The following is a 12,500-nucleotide window of genomic DNA, read 5'->3' as shown; positions in this document are numbered from 1 at the left end:
TGCCTACTTTAGCCAACAGGTGGAGCCAGGCGCGCCGTACTTGCGCGGCACTTCCCACGTCCACCGAAGTCGGTGCCAAGGACCACTTTCGGCGCCGGAGCCGCGTACGAGCCTACTCGAGGCGGAAGAACGAAGCCAGCAAGGGCCTGGCCGCAAGTGCGTTCAATTGTCGGGACGTCCAAGTCCCTCGTTCTTCCGTGCTTCCTCTTTCGGCAAGTCGTTGCGGCACCTTCCCAAAGCGCGCAGACCCGCTAATCGCGACGAGCGCGACGTGGCCGTGCCGCCTTTCCCTCGGCAGCAAGCAAAACGCCTGGCAACGTCGACGCTCCCCTAACCGCGATCTCGCACCGTGTTTCGTGTGGCGAATTCAAAAGCCGGCCGGCGCTGCTGCAACCATTACGGTCGGTACGCATACGCCGCGGAGGGCGGGACGGTCATCGGAGCGTGCGGTTCCTCCATCGAGTACTGCGCACCTCGGCCGTCGCATCGCCGTGCCATGACCGGCCGCGCGTCAACGCGAACCGGTGCCAGCGAGATCCCTCGCCTGCAAGAACCGACCGGCAGCCTCCGTCACCCGAGGACGCGGAGGCGCTTGCCGCGGACGGCGGGACGGTATGCACTGGTGCACAGCGGACCCGTCACATCGCCAGTTCCTTGACCGACCGCCGACGCTTGTGCCGTTCCTCTCGTACTTGGCAGTCGCCGCGCGATTGTCGGGTCTCGTTCTTGCACGCTCGAACGGTCGGGAGGGCACTCGGCTGGCGTTTCGGGAACGCGCAGCCTCGCCTTCTACCGACGTAACCACGACTCGCCGTTCGCGCTCCGCCGCTCCTGTTTACAGTACTAGGCGGTCCCGCAGCGGTCGGGTCGCGCATTTCGAGCGCTTCGAGCCACGGTGCAGTGGCGGGTCGAAAGCCGACCTATGAGTGCGTTGCGCCGTTTGTACCCGCGTCCGCCACCTGGCCGACCGTCCAAGGTCGCGGTGTTGGCGTCCGCTGGGCGCAACAATTTGTCACGGGGTGCCGCTCCACATTCAGGCAGCCCCGTGGGGAAAAGCCGACCCCGCGTCCAAACGGGGTCAGCGGCAGAAAGTGTCGGGCGCAGACGCAGCTGAGGCGCTCACCCTTCACAATCCGTTAATGATCCTTCCGCAGGTTCACCTACGGAAACCTTGTTACGACTTTTACTTCCTCTAAATGATCAAGTTTGGTCATCTTTCCAACAGACCGGCGCAACCGAAAGGCCGCGCCGGACATCGGTCCGAAGACCTCACTAAATCATTCAATCGGTAGTAGCGACGGGCGGTGTGTACAAAGGGCAGGGACGTAATCAACGCGAGCTTATGACTCGCGCTTACTGGGAATTCCTCGTTCAAGGGGAACAATTGCAAGCCCCTATCCCAATCACGAAAGAAGTTCCACGGGTTACCCAGTCTTTTCAGACAGGGATAAAGACACGCTGCTTCCTTCAGTGTAGCGCGCGTGCGGCCCCGGACATCTAAGGGCATCACAGACCTGTTATTGCTCTGTTTCGTGCGGCTAGGAGCCGCTTGTCCCTCTAAGAAGGTTGTAAGGTGCTGGGAACCCCGCACCTATTTAATAGGCTAGAGTCTCGTTCGTTATCGGAATTAACCAGACAAATCGCTCCACCAACTAAGAACGGCCATGCACCACCATCCACCGAATCAAGAAAGAGCTCTCAATCTGTCAATCCTCCCAGTGTCCGGGCCGGGTAAGTTTTCCCGTGTTGAGTCAAATTAAGCCGCAGGCTCCACTCCTGGTGGTGCCCTTCCGTCAATTCCTTTAAGTTTCAGCTTTGCAACCATACTTCCCCCGGAACCCAAATACTTTGGTTTCCCGGAAGCTGCCCGCCGAGTCATTTGAGTAACTCAGGCGGATCGCTGGTTGGCATCGTTTATGGTCAGAACTAGGGCGGTATCTGATCGCCTTCGAACCTCTGACTTTCGTTCTTGATCAATGAAAACATTCTTGGCAAATGCTTTCGCAGTAGTTCGTCTTGCGACGGTCCAAGAATTTCACCTCTAGCGCCGCAATACGAATGCCCCCGTCCGTCCCTCTTAATCATTACCTCGTATTCCAAAAACCAACAGAACAGAAACGAGGTCTTGTTCTATTATTCCATGCAAGTTTATTCAGGCGACTCGCCTGCGTTGAGCACTCTAATTTTTTCAAAGTAAAAGCACCGGCCATCTCGAGGCACACAATGAAGTGCACCAAGAAAGAACCGGCATGATGTTCAGTCCGAGCCGTCGCATCGGGTAGATGCACTACTCGTCTGGAACTGAGATCCAACTACGAGCTTTTTAACCGCAGCAGCTTTAGTATACGCTATTGGAGCTGGAATTACCGCGGCTGCTGGCACCAGACTTGCCCTCCAATTGATCCTCGTTAAAGGATTTAGAGTGTACTCATTTCAATTACGGGGCCTCAAAAGAGTCCCGTATTGTTATTTTTCGTCACTACCTCCCCGTGCCGGGAGTGGGTAATTTGCGCGCCTGCTGCCTTCCTTGGATGTGGTAGCCGTTTCTCAGGCTCCCTCTCCGGAATCGAACCCTGATTCTCCGTTACCCGTAACAACCATGGTAAGCAAGTAACCTACCATCGAAAGTTGATAAGGCAGACACTTGAAAGAAACGTCGCCGGCTCGTGGCCATGCGATCAGCACAAAGTTATCCAGAGTCACCACACAATACGGGCCGAAACCCGATCGATCTTGGTCTAATAAAAGCACCCGTTACCCAAAGGGCTCCAGGCTCACTGCATGTATTAGCTCTAGAATTGCCACAGTTATCCAAGTAGGAAGAAACGATCTAAGGAACCATAACTGATTTAATGAGCCATTCGCGGTTTCGCCTTATTTCGGCATGTACTTAGACATGCATGGCTTAATCTTTGAGACAAGCATATGATTACTGGCAGGATCAACCAGGTAATCGTTCGACTGCGCGTCCGTCCTCGCCCTCGGCGGGCCGGACGCAGTCTGTGTGCGGCGGAGGCCACCTTCAGGCGCCCCAACACGCTTATTTTGCACTCCGAGATGACGGCGTTCGAGCTCGCTACGGCACAACCTTCCCGAAAGACGAGTGGGAGCCGTGCGGCAAGAAGCACGTTCATGCTCGCTCTTTTTCGTTGCATCGACTCGGTCGCGCCGTGCGGGTTGCCCAAGCCCGCTGCACTGTCGGTGGACCGGCCGGAACTAGCAACGGAGCCGAGACTGCAAAGCCGCCAGACGACGGGTCACGCCCGCGTCTTCGGCGCTTTCGCATCTGAATCGCCCGAGGACGACACGGAACACACCTCGATATCGTGGTAAAACGGCACCGTCCGACAACCAGCCCCTAACGCATCAAGCGGATGAGGCTGCAGACGACTGCCGTGGATTCCCCTGGAGCAGACCCGAGGACACGCTTGACGAGGCCGAAGCCCGCCGCATATCAGACACCCGGTCGCTTTCGCGTACGCCGCTCACGAGAACCCCCACATAATAGCAGCGATAAGTACCCAGACCTCCTTGGGCCCTAATACGAGCGTACTCGAGAAAATTTCACCGCGGGTGTGCCCCGAAACGTGTGGCATGTTGAGCGTGCCACAAGTCTACGTCGCTCTCAAACCCGCCGAGGTCGTAGAATTTGCGACCCTACTCACGAAATTCCCACCGAGGATACGGCCGCAAACGTACCGCACCTTGGGTAGGCCACGAGTTTGTGCAACACTACGCTGACGGCACAGCACCGAGGTCGTGCGCGCACGCACGGGAAAATTCCGCCGCGGTTTCTGCCGAAAACGTGAGGCACCACGACTCTCCGCAAGTTCGCGTCGACTGCGAAAGACCGAAGTCGTGAACGACGTGTCCGCTACTCGCCGCCGACACGCTGGACACCAAACGTACAACGACTCGACGGCGTCGTAGAGGCCCACGACGCGGTTTTCCTTAACGACGTCTCGGCGTGGCACCGACAGGTTAGAACGGCCGACCAACGTTCCCTGTCCGCCGTTCGGCTCAGTCGAAGGGCTCGGCGACTTCGGCAACGCTGCGAAGCCGCACGGTGACGCACGCCATGTCCCCATTTTTTTTTTTCTTTCTGCGTCTGCCGGGGTGCCCCTATAATAGCAGCGATAAGCACCCAGACCGCCGTGGGTCGCTCGCCCCGGCTGACGTGGTTTTTCGTACTCCTGCGGCGGTCGCCGTCAAGCACGTCCAAATACGCTACTTTCGTGGGCGCATTCACGCTCTTTCGCTTCGCCGGAGTGCCAGCACTCACTCTGCCAAAAACGGCGAACATCCGAGCGGCGGTTCCCACTTTTGCGTCGGCGTCGCAAACCCCGCCCCGGCAGACGAGGTTTGCCGTACTCGTGCGACGGTGGCCGGCGGGCACGTCGAAAGACGCCGATATCGTGCGCGAATTGGCGCACCTTGGCTTCACCGGAGTGCCGCCACTGACTCCTCCAAAAACGGCGAAGATCCGAGCGGCGCTTCCCACTTTCGCATCGGCGTCCCGAACTCCGCCCCGGCTGACGCGGTTTACCGTACTCGTGCGACGGTCGCCGGCGAGCACGTGGAAAGACGCCGATATCGTGCCCGAATCGGCTCCGTTCGGCTTCGCCGGAGTGCCAGCACTGGCTCGGCGAAAGACGACGAACATCCGAGCGACGGTTCTCACTATTGCGTACGCGTCGCAAACCCCGCCCCGGCAGACGCACTTTGCCGTACTCGTGCGACGGTCGCCGGCGAGCACGTAGAAAGACGCCGATATCGTGCCGGAATCGGCCCCGTTTGGCTTCGCCGGAGTGCCAGCACTCACTCGGCCACAAACGGCGAACATCCGAGCGGCGGTTCCCACTTAGCCGTCGGCGTCCCGAACTCCGCCCCGGCAGACGCGGTTGCCGAGCTCGTGCGACTAGCGACCGCGAAGCCGTCTCGCGACGCCGCTTTCGTGCGCGGCTCCCACTGCGACCTGGGTCACCCGAGGTCGACGAGCAAAAAAGAATGTCGAAAAAAATTTTTTTTTTTTTTTGCGTCTGCCGGGGTGCCCCTATAATAGCAGCGATAAGCACCCAGACCGCCATGGGTCGCTCGCCCCGGCTGACGTGGTTTTTCGTTTTCCTGCGGTGGTCGTCGTCAAGCACGTCCAAACACGCCACTTTCGTGGGCGCATTCGCGCTCTTTCGCTTCGCCGGAGTGCCAGCACTCACTCTGCCAAAAACGGCGAACATCCGAGCGGCGGTTCCCACTTTTGCGTCGGCGTCGCAAACCCCGCCCCGGCAGACGAGGTTTGCCGTACTCGTGCGACGGTGGCCGGCGGGCACGTCGAAAGACGCCGATATCGTGCGCGAATTGGCGCACCTTGGCTTCACCGGAGTGCCGCCACTGACTCCTCCAAAAACGGCGAAGATCCGAGCGGCGCTTCCCACTTTCGCATCGGCGTCCCGAACTCCGCCCCGGCTGACGCGGTTTACCGTACTCGTGCGACGGTCGCCGGCGAGCACGTGGAAAGACGCCGATATCGTGCCCGAATCGGCTCCGTTCGGCTTCGCCGGATTGCCAGCACTGGCTCGGCGAAAGACGACGAACATCCGAGCGACGGTTCTCACTATTGCGTACGCGTCGCAAACCCCGCCCCGGCAGACGCACTTTGCCGTACTCGTGCGACGGTCGCCGGCGAGCACGTAGAAAGACGCCGATATCGTGCCGGAATCGGCCCCGTTTGGCTTCGCCGGAGTGCCAGCACTCACTCGGCCACAAACGGCGAACATCCGAGCGGCGGTTCCCACTTAGCCGTCGGCGTCCCGAACTCCGCCCCGGCAGACGCGGTTGCCGAGCTCGTGCGACTAGCGACCGCGAAGCCGTCTCGCGACGCCGCTTTCGTGCGCGGCTCCCACTGCGACCTGGGTCACCCGAGGTCGACGAGCAAAAAAGAATGTCGAAAAAAATTTTTTTTTTTTTTTTGCGTCTGCCGGGGTGCCCCTATAATAGCAGCGATAAGCACCCAGACCGCCATGGGTCGCTCGCCCCGGCTGACGTGGTTTTTCGTTTTCCTGCGGTGGTCGTCGTCAAGCACGTCCAAACACGCCACTTTCGTGGGCGCATTCGCGCTCTTTCGCTTCGCCGGAGTGCCAGCACTCACTCTGCCAAAAACGGCGAACATCCTAGTGGCGGTTCCCACTTTTGCGTCGGCGTCGCCAACCCCGCCCCGGCATACGCGGTTTGCCGTACTCGTGCGGCGGTGGCCGGCGGGCACGTCGAAAGACACCGATATCGTGCGCGAGTCGATGCTTCTTGGTCTCGCAGGAGGGCCGCCACTCACTCCTGCAAAAACGGCGAAGATCCGAGCGGCGCTTCCCACTTTTTCGTCGGCGTCGCAAACCTCGCCCCGGCAGACGCGCTTTGCCGTACTCGTGCGACGGTCGCCGGCGAGCACGTCGAAATACGCCGATATCGTGCCCGAATCGGCCCCGTTTCGCTTCGCCGGAGTGCCAGCACTCGCTCGGCCAAAGACGACGAACATCCGAGCGACGGTTCCCACTATTGCGTACGCGTCGCGAACCCCGCCCCGGCAGACGCGGTTTGCCGTACTCGTGCGGCGGTGGCCGGCGGGCACGTCGAAAGACGCCGATATCGTGCACGAATTGGCGCTCCTTGGCTTCACCGGAGTGCCAGCACTCACTCGGCCAAAAACGGCGAACATCCGAGCAGCGGTACCCACTTAGCCGTCGGCATCCCGAACTCCGCGCCGGCTGACGCGGTTGCCGAGCTCGTGCGACTAGCGACCGCGAACGCGTCTCGCGACGCCGCTTTCGTGCGCGGCTCCCATTGCGACCTGGGTTACCCGAGCTCGACCAGCAAAAAAGAAGGTCGAAATTTTTTTTTTTTTTTCTGCGTCTGCCGGGGTGCCCCTATAATAGCAGCGATAAGCACCCAGACCGCCGTGTGTCGCTCGCCCCGGCTGACGTGGTTTTTCGTACTCCTGCAGCGGTCGCCGTCACGCACGTCCAAATACGCCACTTTCGTGGGCGCATTCGCGCTCTTTCGCGTCGCCGGAGTGCCAGCACTCACTCTGCCAAAAACGGCCAACATCCGAGCGGCGGTTCCCACTTTTGCGTCGGCGTCGTAAACCCCGCCCCGGCAGACGCGGTTTGCCCTACTCGTGCGACGGTCGCCGGCGAGCGCGTCGAAAGACGCCGATATCGTGCGCTAATTGGCGCTCCTTGGCTTCTCCGGAGTGCCGCCACTCACTCCTCCAAAAACGGCGAAGATCCGAGCGGCGTTCTCCACTTTCGCATCGGCGTCCCGAACTCCGCCCGGGCTGACGCGGTTTACCGTACTCGTGCGACGGTCGCCGGCGGGCACGTCGAAAGACGCCGATATCGTGCCGTAATCGGCCCCGTTTGGCTTCGCCCGTGTGCCAGCACTCACTCGGCCAAAAACGGCGAACATCCGAGCAGCGTTTCCCACTTTCGCATCGGCGTCCCGAAGCCCGCCCCGGCAGAGGCGGTTTGCCCTACTCGAGCGACGGTCGCCGGCGATCACGTCGAAAGGCGCCGAATTCGTGCACGAATCGATGCTTCTTGGTCTCGCAGGAGGGCCGCCACTCACTCCTGCAAAAACGGCGAAGATCCGAGTTGCGCTTCCCACTTTTTCGTCGGCGTCCCGAACTACGCCCCGGCTGACGCGGTTTACCGTACTCGTGCGACGGTCGCCGGCGGGCACTTCAAAATACGCCGATTTCGTGGGCGCATTCACGCTGTTTCGCTTCCCCGGAGTGCCAACACTCACTCTGCCGAAAGCGGCGATCATCCGAGCGGCGGTTCCCACTTTTGCGTCGGCTTCGCAAACGGCGCCCCGGCAGACGCGCTCGTGCGACGTACTCGTGCGACGGTCGCCGGCGAGCACGTCGAAAGACGCCGATATCGTGCTCGAATCGACCCCGTTTCGCTTCGCCGGAGTGCTGCCAGTCACGGCGCAGAAAACGGCGAACAAGTGTTTTTTTTTTTTTTTTTCCTAGAATTTGTGTTATAGAAGGCACATTTGATATCGGACGATAATTTTCAACTTTATCACGCGCACCGATTTTCGTGTAGAGGTTTGCAAGTTTATGGGAATTTCTCCACTTGGAATAATGCGATTTAGTAGTACTACGAGAACTTCATGGATGTACTCAAGGGTACGGGGCAAGTCAGTTACGTCAACACCTGCAGATTTTTTACACTTCAAACTGAAAATTGTTGGTTGTGAGTCCTCGTGTGATATTAAAGGCCGATTCGCTAACACATAGAACAAAGAAAGAAAGGAAGAAAAAACGCCCGCGCTCGCTCAAGAAACCTGGGTTCGCAACAAGTGGCAACAACAAGCAACCGAGCGAGTGCGCCAAAACCCGTGGCGGCCGAACAAACGCGAAGTCCCAACCGCGTCAGCCGGGGCGGCACGGGACAGGAAAAATCACTTCAGCCGGGGCGGCGGGGCACCGAATAAACCTCGTCACCTCGTCGCAGGATAAAAGAGGAAACAAAAAGTCTAAACAGCGTCTGCTGGAGCGAATGCGTAATAAAACAACAACAACAACAAAAAAAAAAAACACCCGCGCTCAAGAAGTCTGCAATCACCACAAAAGGCGACTGTGACCGAGCAGCGTCAGCCGGGGCCGTGCGGAAACGGAAAAACCGCGACTACCGGGGCGTCGAGGCACCGAAAAATCCACTTCAGCCGCGGCGAAAAAAAAAAACAAAAAGAAAGACGGAGGGGGGGGGGGGAACCACGTCTGCCGGGGCGAAGGAAAAAAAAAAACGCGTCTGCCGGGGCGAGCCCGGGTGCGGCACCACCGGGAAAACTGTGGCAAACAGACATGGCGATCGAGTGAGTGGGCCGCCAGCCAGGCTCAGCCAAAAAGTGCAAAGTCCGAACTGCGTCAGCCGGGGCGGCAAAAACCACGTCAGCCGGGGCGGCGCAAAAAACCGCGTCTGCCGGGGCGGCACGAAACCGCGTCAGCCGGGGCGGCGCGAAAACTGCGTCAGCCGGGGCGAAAGAAAAAAAAAAAAAAACGCGTCTGCCGGGGCGAGCCCGGGTGCGGCACCACCGGGAAAACTGTGGCAAACAGACATGGCGATCGAGTGAGTGGGCCGCCAGCCAGGCACAGCCGAAAAGTGCAAAGTCCGAACCGTGTCAGCCGGGGCGGCAAAAAACCGCGTCAGCCGGGGCGGCGCAAAAAACCGCGTCTGCCGGGGCGGCACGAAACCGCGTCAGCCGGGGCGGCGCGAAAACTGCGTCAGCCGGGGCGAGCCCGGGTGCGGCACCACCGGGAAAACTGTGGCAAACAGACATGGCGATCGAGTGAGTGGGCCGCCAGCCAGGCTCAGCCAAAAAGTGCCAAGTCCGAACTGCGTCAGCCGGGGCGGCAAAAAACCGCGTCAGCCGGGGCGGCGCAAAAAACCGCGTCTGCCGGGGCGGCGCGAAAACCGCGTCTGCCGGGGCGGCGCGAAAACTGCGTCAGCCGGGGCGAAAGAAAAAAAAAAACGCGTCTGCCGGGGCGAGCCCGGGTGCGGCACCACCGGGAAAACTGTGGCAAACAGACATGGCGATCGAGTGAGTGGGCCGCCAGCAAGGCTCAGCCAAAAAGTGCTAAGTCCGAACTGCGTCAGCTGGGGCGGCAAAAAACCGCGTCTGCCGGGGCGGCACGAAACCGCGTCAGCCGGGGCGGCGCGAAAACCGCGTCTGCCGGGGCGGCACGAAACCGCGTCAGCCGGGGCGGCGCGAAAACTGCGTCAGCCGGGGCGAGCCCGGGTGCGGCACCACCGGGAAAACTGTGGCAAACAGACATGGCGATCGAGTGAGTGGGCCGCCAGCCAGGCACAGCCGAAAAGTGCTAAGTCCGAACTGCGTCAGCCGGGGCGGCAAAAACCGCGTCAGCCGGGGCGGCGCGAAAACCGCGTCTGCCGGGGCGGCACGAAACCGCGTCAGCCGGGGCGGCGCGAAAACTGCGTCAGCCGGGGCGAGCCCGGGTGCGGCACCACCGGGAAAACTGTGGCTAACAGACATGGCGATCGAGTGAGTGGGCCACCAGCCAGGCTCAGCCAAAAAGTGCTAAGTCCGAACTGCGTCAGCCGGGGCGGCAAAAACCGCGTCAGCCGGGGCGGCGCAAAAAACCGCGTCTGCCGGGGCGGCACGAAACCGCGTCAGCCGGGGCGGCGCGAAAACTGCGTCAGCCGGGGCGAAAGAAAAAAAAAAAACGCGTCTGCCGGGGCGAGCCCGGGTGCGGCACCACCGGGAAAACTGTGGCAAACAGACATGGCGATCGAGTGAGTGGGCCGCCAGCCAGGCACAGCCGAAAAGTGCCAAGTCCGAACTGCGTCAGCCGGGGCGGCAAAAAACCGCGTCAGCCGGGGCGGCGCAAAAAACCGCGTCTGCCGGGGCGGCACGAAACCGCGTCAGCCGGGGCGGCGCGAAAACTGCGTCAGCCGGGGCGAGCCCGGGTGCGGCACCACCGGGAAAACTGTGGCAAACAGACATGGCGATCGAGTGAGTGGGCCGCCAGCCAGGCTCAGCCAAAAAGTGCCAAGTCCGAACTGCGTCAGCCGGGGCGGCGCAAAAAACCGCGTCTGCCGGGGCGGCGCGAAAACCGCGTCTGCCGGGGCGGCGCGAAAACTGCGTCAGCCGGGGCGAAAGAAAAAAAAAACGCGTCTGCCGGGGCGAGCCCGGGTGCGGCACCACCGGGAAAACTGTGGCAAACAGACATGGCGATCGAGTGAGTGGGCCGCCAGCAAGGCTCAGCCAAAAAGTGCCAAGTCCAAACTGCGTCAGCCGGGGCGGCAAAAAACCGCGTCTGCCGGGGCGGCACGAAACCGCGTCAGCCGGGGCGGCGCGAAAACCGCGTCTGCCGGGGCGGCACGAAACCGCGTCAGCCGGGGCGGCGCGAAAACTGCGTCAGCCGGGGCGAGCCCGGGTGCGGCACCACCGGGAAAACTGTGGCAAACAGACATGGCGATCGAGTGAGTGGGCCGCCAGCCAGGCACAGCCGAAAAGTGCTAAGTCCGAACTGCGTCAGCCGGGGCGGCAAAAACCGCGTCAGCCGGGGCGGCGCGAAAACCGCGTCTGCCGGGGCGGCACGAAACCGCGTCAGCCGGGGCGGCGCGAAAACTGCGTCAGCTGGGGCGAGCCCGGGTGCGGCACCACCGGGAAAACTGTGGCTAACAGACATGGCGATCGAGTGAGTGGGCCACCAGCCAGGCTCAGCCAAAAAGTGCTAAGTCCGAACTGCGTCAGCCGGGGCGGCAAAAACCGCGTCAGCCGGGGCGGCGCAAAAAACCGCGTCTGCCGGGGCGGCACGAAACCGCGTCAGCCGGGGCGGCGCGAAAACTGCGTCAGCCGGGGCGAAAGAAAAAAAAAAAAAAACGCGTCTGCCGGGGCGAGCCCGGGTGCGGCACCACCGGGAAAACTGTGGCAAACAGACATGGCGATCGAGTGAGTGGGCCGCCAGCCAGGCACAGCCGAAAAGTGCAAAGTCCGAACCGTGTCAGCCGGGGCGGCAAAAAACCGCGTCAGCCGGGGCGGCGCAAAAAACCGCGTCTGCCGGGGCGGCACGAAACCGCGTCAGCCGGGGCGGCGCGAAAACTGCGTCAGCCGGGGCGAGCCCGGGTGCGGCACCACCGGGAAAACTGTGGCAAACAGACATGGCGATCGAGTGAGTGGGCCGCCAGCCAGGCTCAGCCAAAAAGTGCCAAGTCCGAACTGCGTCAGCCGGGGCGGCAAAAAACCGCGTCAGCCGGGGCGGCGCAAAAAACCGCGTCTGCCGGGGCGGCGCGAAAACCGCGTCTGCCGGGGCGGCGCGAAAACTGCGTCAGCCGGGGCGAAAGAAAAAAAAAAACGCGTCTGCCGGGGCGAGCCCGGGTGCGGCACCACCGGGAAAACTGTGGCAAACAGACATGGCGATCGAGTGAGTGGGCCGCCAGCAAGGCTCAGCCAAAAAGTGCTAAGTCCGAACTGCGTCAGCTGGGGCGGCAAAAAACCGCGTCTGCCGGGGCGGCACGAAACCGCGTCAGCCGGGGCGGCGCGAAAACCGCGTCTGCCGGGGCGGCACGAAACCGCGTCAGCCGGGGCGGCGCGAAAACTGCGTCAGCCGGGGCGAGCCCGGGTGCGGCACCACCGGGAAAACTGTGGCAAACAGACATGGCGATCGAGTGAGTGGGCCGCCAGCCAGGCACAGCCGAAAAGTGCTAAGTCCGAACTGCGTCAGCCGGGGCGGCAAAAACCGCGTCAGCCGGGGCGGCGCGAAAACCGCGTCTGCCGGGGCGGCACGAAACCGCGTCAGCCGGGGCGGCGCGAAAACTGCGTCAGCCGGGGCGAGCCCGGGTGCGGCACCACCGGGAAAACTGTGGCTAACAGACATGGCGATCGAGTGAGTGGGCCACCAGCCAGGCTCAGCCAAAAAGTGCTAAGTCCGAACTGCGTCAGCCGGGGCGGCAAAAACCGCGTCAGCCGGGGCGGCGCAA

At 61.7% G+C, this 12,500-nt stretch overlaps 1 non-coding gene across 1 annotated transcript; it reads right to left on the bottom strand.

The window, feature by feature from the left end:
* Window positions 1-1,137: 1,137 nt before the first annotated feature.
* On the bottom strand, window positions 1,138-2,952 carry LOC142790934 (small subunit ribosomal RNA). Its single transcript, XR_012889871.1, has one exon. It is a non-coding gene; the product is annotated as a small subunit ribosomal RNA (ribosomal RNA).
* Window positions 2,953-12,500: the final 9,548 nt, after the last annotated feature.

The sequence above is a fragment of the Rhipicephalus microplus genome, unplaced genomic scaffold (assembly GCF_043290135.1).
Source record: "Rhipicephalus microplus isolate Deutch F79 unplaced genomic scaffold, USDA_Rmic scaffold_134, whole genome shotgun sequence".
In the NCBI taxonomy this organism is placed as follows: domain Eukaryota; kingdom Metazoa; phylum Arthropoda; class Arachnida; order Ixodida; family Ixodidae; genus Rhipicephalus; species Rhipicephalus microplus.
Note: the sequence above shows the minus strand (reverse complement) of the source record. Positions and strands in the feature narration are given on the sequence as shown.